Source organism: Nicotiana tomentosiformis, chromosome 5, assembly GCF_000390325.3.
Source record: "Nicotiana tomentosiformis chromosome 5, ASM39032v3, whole genome shotgun sequence".
Lineage (NCBI taxonomy): Eukaryota > Viridiplantae > Streptophyta > Magnoliopsida > Solanales > Solanaceae > Nicotiana > Nicotiana tomentosiformis.
The window spans coordinates 122061241-122066835 of NC_090816.1; positions in this window are offsets into that span (position 1 = coordinate 122061241).

Here is a 5595-nt window from a genome sequence, read left to right on the forward strand (position 1 = left end):
GCCTTGTATGGTAGACAGTGTCGGTCTCCAGTGGGTTGGTTCGAACCGGGAGAGGCTAGGCTATTGGGTACAGACTTGGTTCAGGATGCCTTGGAGAAGGTTAAGGTGATTCAGGATAGACTTCGCACAGCCCAGTCCAGACAGAATAGTTATGGAGACTGGAAGGTTCGAGATGTTGCATTCATGGTTGGTGAGCGGGTCTCGCTCCGGGTTTCGCCTATGAAGGGTGTTATGAGGTTCCGGAAGAAGGGCAAGTTGAGCCCTAGGTATATTAGGCCTTTTGAGATTCTTGAGAGAGTTGGGGAGATGTCTTACAGACTTGCACTACCACCTAGTCTCTCTGCAGTTCATCCAGTGTTCCATGTTTCCATGCTCCGGAAGTATCACGGCGATCTGTCTCATGTGTTAGACTTCAGTTCAGTTTAGCTGGACAAGGATCTATCTTATGTTGAGGAACCACTGACTATTTTGGACAGGCAGGTTCGAAAGTTGAGGTTAAAGGACATTGCTTCCGTGAAGGTTCAGTGGAGGGGTCATCCGGTCGAGGAGGCAACTTGGGAGACCGAGCAGGATATGCGCAGCCGTTATCCTCATCTTTTCACCACTTCACGTATGTCTCTATGCTTGTTCGAGGACGAGCGATTATTTTAAGAGGGGGAGGATGTAACGACCCGGTCAGTTATTTTAAAAGTTGTAGCCCCACTCCCCTATTGACTACTCATTTTGTGCTTTATAACTGTTATGTAACTTGTCGGGGTAGTCGGTTCGGGTCCAATGAGGTTTTGGAATGAATTGGAACACTTAGTTCCAAATTTTAAAGCTTAAGTTTAAATAGTGATTAGATGTCGACTTATGTGCAAACGACTCCGTAATAGAATTTTGATGATTCCAACAGCTCCGTATGGTGATTTTAGACTTAGAGGCGTGTTCGGAATTTTATTTGGAAGTCCGTAGTTAAAATAGGCTTGAAATGGATAAAATAAGAATTGAAGTGTGGAAGTTTGACCGGGGAGTTGACCTTTTAATATCGGGGTCGGAATCTAGTTCTGAAAAGTTTCATAACTTCGTTATGTCATTATGACTTGTGTGCAAAATTTGAGGTAAATCGGACTTGATTTGATAGGTTTCGACATCGAATCTAGAAGTTGGAAATTCTTAAGTTTCATTAAGTTTTAATTGGGGTGTGAATTGTGATTTTAGCATTATTTGATGTGATTTGAGGTTTTAACTAAGTTCGTATGATATTTTAGGACTTGTTGATATATTTGGTTGAGGTCCCGAGGACCTCGGGTGAGTTTCGGATGGTTAACGGATCAAAAGTTGGACTTAAACAGTTGCTGCAATTTTTATTCTGCTGGAAATTCGGGGGCAGGACCGAAGGCTGAGGATCGAGGGTCGAGGGAAGCCTGGACAGAACTGTAAGTTATAAACTAGGGGACTTCCCCCCATTTTCTATTTTTGACAAATTGGAGCTTGGGGAGAGGCAATTTTTGGGAGATTTTTCAGAGAAAACATCGAGGTAAATATTCTTAACTCAATTATGGTTAGATTACCCTAATCCATCATTTGTTTTCACCATTTAATTAGTATTTTGAGATTAAAATTTGGGAAAAACTTTAGAAATTCATAGAAACGAATTTTTGAGATTTCGGTGTCGATTTGGATTCGGATTTGGGTGAAACTAGTATGGTTGGACTCGTAAATGAATGGGTTATCGGATTTTGTGAGTTTCTCCGAATTTCGAGACGTGGGTCCCACATGCGAATTTTGAGTTAATTTCGGATTTTTATTGAAAATGTAGTATTTTCCTATGAAATTGATTCGTATAATTTTTATTGACTGTATCGAATTATTTTGGCTAGATTCGAGATATTCAGAGTCGGATATTCATGGAAAAGGCATTCTTACCGATTGATTGAGCTCGGTTCGAGGTAAGTGGCTTGCCTAATTTTATGTGGGGAAAATCCCCTTAGGATTTGGTACTATTTTGATATGTGAGTGTTGTGTACGTGGGGTGACGAATACGTACACGGGCTAATTATTGTAAAAACCCGATTTCTACTAAGTAATAACCCATTTTTCCTTCTTATTTGAGTCTTATCAACATGTGTAGTATCCTGTTAGACTAAAATAGCATGCTTATTTGCCTTAACTCCATGCAGCATGTTTTAGTGAAATTCCTGTTTTTCCTTGATTTGAACTTAGTCTCAATTGTGGGTTTTTTCCTGTCGTAAGTGTTATTTCTGTTGGTTGAGCTTCATATTTACTTTGGGACTACGGAACAATATTTCAGGAGATCCCCTTCTACTATATATTTATTTTGGGACTCCAGAATGGTATTCCGGGAGATCCCCATGTCTTGCATATTTACTTTGGGACTACAGAACGGTATTTCGGGAGATTCCTCTATACTGCATATTTATTTTGGGACTACGGAACGGTATTCCGGAAGATCCTCATGTCTTGCATACTTACTTTGGGGACGGTATTCCGGGAGATCCCCTACACATTTACGTTTGGGACCACGAGACGGTATCTCGAGAGATCCCCCGTTGTATTTCGGTGTACTGAGTTGTTATCTTCTATGAATTCTTTCTTGTTAAATTTCAGTCTTTATTTTACTGCGATATTTTATTCTTGCCTGATTTGTTATTATATATACCAGTAGGGTCCTGACCTGACCTCGTTACTACTCGACCGAGGTTAGGCTTAGCACTTACTGGGTATTGATTGTAGTGTACTCATGCTACTCTCTCCACATATTTTTCGTGTGCAGATCCAGGTGCTCCTTATCAGCCGCACTGTCAGTGAGCCGAGACAGCTTTGGAGACTTCAAGGTATATCTGTCGCGTCCGCAGATCTTGGAGTCCCCTTCTACTCTTTCACATGTCCATTATCTTCTGTATTTTTCTTTTGTTAGACTCTGATGTACAGAGACACTAAATTTTTCTTTTGTAGTTTGTGATTCACGATGTTCCGGGTTTGGGGATTACTGTGTATTTATTTTTGAATAGTTGGTTTTTGTACATGCCAAGCGGCATAGTACCCAGTTATGTTGTTAAATTTATGTTTTCATTTTATTATTCCACAAAAATATTAGGTTTACCTAGTCGTAGAGACTTGGTGCCGTCACGACGTAATAAGAAGAGTAAATTGGGTCGTGACATCCAAGTAGTGGGCTGGGTTGGGCTGGCCTAATAAGTCAAGTCCATTTTGACGCCTCTAGGGAGATATAATAGTTTGAAAAACAAAATCAAAGACAAGACAAGTAATAACTTACAAGTTTAAGGAAGCTATATAACTACTAAAAATATGAGTTAAAATTTTCCAAAATTTGTAAAATGAAAGTTAATTTTTGTGAATGCAAAAATCATCGTCTGTTTATTAGCAAATCCGTTATTTACTACTGATTTGCTTGTGAATGCAAGGACAATCCCCCCCCCCCCCCCCCCCCCGCGTTCTCTCTCTCTCTCAAACACACACACAAAACCATATAATGATAATTCATCATTTTTAATCATTAGAATTGCGATTATATAATTGCAAAAATCTTACAAACAGCAAAATGTGTGTTTTCTACCTAATTTGCGACCTCTATTGTGCAAACTAGTAACTCCTCTTAATATACAGTAATAAAAGCTAGCATTTATTTTGTTTCAACAATATTAAGAGAATAAATAAGTCATTTTTGTGCATTTTTGAAATTCTATCTCCATTAGTTAGAAAAGAAAGTTATTGCATTTTAATCGAATAACAATTATTCAGAAATCGACAATGTTTAACATTTTTGTATAACTTTTTATGCTGTATATTTAAGATTAAAAAATATCGAAATTAGATGGAAGAAGAAAGAAAAACTTCACACGTGATTTCTGTGTTGATTGATATTAAGATGTCGAAATTAGATGGAAGAAGAAAGAAAAACTTCACACGTGATTTCTGTGTTGATTGATATTAAGATGTCACAATATTAAGAAATCATCAATTAGCAGTTTAGCAGTCGAGATACAAAACGAAGAAGTCATAATTTTTAAAACACGAATATTTTATCTTGTTTTCTTATCATAAATCAATCGTACTAGACAAATGATACACTAATATTTGTCTATTTAAAAACGGAAAAGGGCCAAATATACCTATCGTTATACTATTGGGTTATCCATACTTATGCAGTCATATTTTTGGTTCAAATATATCCATCATCTAAACGGAGGGAAACGTGTCATCGTCCTCTTGACCATTCTAAATATCTCCTAATTAATTAAAAAGACACATTACCCATACCCGAGAACCAATTTTCAAAAGCAATATTTTTTTGTAAAAACTTTAAAAAAAACTAAATTGTTTTTACTAAAAACTAAAAATAAATAAATAATATATTTTTTTCCAGTTTTTACAAAAAAATTGTTTTAAAAAAACTGAAAAATATTTTCTAAAATAATATTTTTGTAAAAACTGAAAATCAATTTTCTAAAGCAATGCTTTTGTAAAAACTGAAAAAAACTGAATGTATATTTTACTAAAAACTGAAAATATCGAAAATATTTTTTTCCAGTTTTTAGAAAAATATTGCTTTAAAAAAATGAAAAATAATTTCTAAAGCAATATTTTTTGTAAAAACTAAAAAGCAATTTTCTAAAGCAATGTTTTTATAAAAACTGAAAAAATAAATATTTTCTTTTTTTTCAGTTTTTAGTTAAAATATTTTTAGTTTTTCCAGTTTTTAATTGCTTTAGAAAATTGCTTTTCAGTTTTTTTTTTCAGTGTTTACAAAAATATTGTTTTAGAAAATAATTTTCAGTTTTTTTAAAGCAGCTTTTTTGTAAAAACTGGGAAAAAAAATTCGTTTTTTCAGTTTTTAGTAAAAACAATTTCAGTTTTTTCTAGTTTTTTACAAAAAAAAATTGCTTTAGAAAATTGCTTTTCGGGTATAGGTCATGATTTTTTTTAATTAATTAGGAGATATTTAGAATTGGCCAACAGAACGATGATACGTGTCCCTCCGTTTAAATGAAAGGTATATTTGAACCTAAAGTATGACTGGATAGGTATAGATAACTCAATAGTATAACGAGAGGTATTCTTAGACCATTTTTAAAAGTACAAGGATATATTTGGACATTCGCCGATTTAAAAATAATGAAATTAACAAGATATCTCATATTTATACGTTATCTTTGAATTAGTATATTCCATAATATGATTTTAAAAAATACTTTATATACTAGATACCAAAAATCCGACGTGTCATCTTACAAGTCAAACTAATTTTTCCGGATAGAAAAGTACAAGAAATACAAGGATGACGTGCTATCTAGAAATCACCAAACACTACGGTGAGAATTGAGATAGATATAATTTGTTCGCCTTTAATTAGAGATTTCTAATTCGAATTTAGGAATAAATTATTTTCAGTAGAAAGTGTTTTATCCTTTACAGCTAAAGCTTGTTTGGATGATTGTTATATATTATATTGTATTGTATGATTACTTTAAATATAATATTTATTTTGATTGTTACTTAAATTTTATTATATCATATTATTAAATCTCTTGTTACGTAACGACAAAAAATGTCATTTTATGGAACAATCGA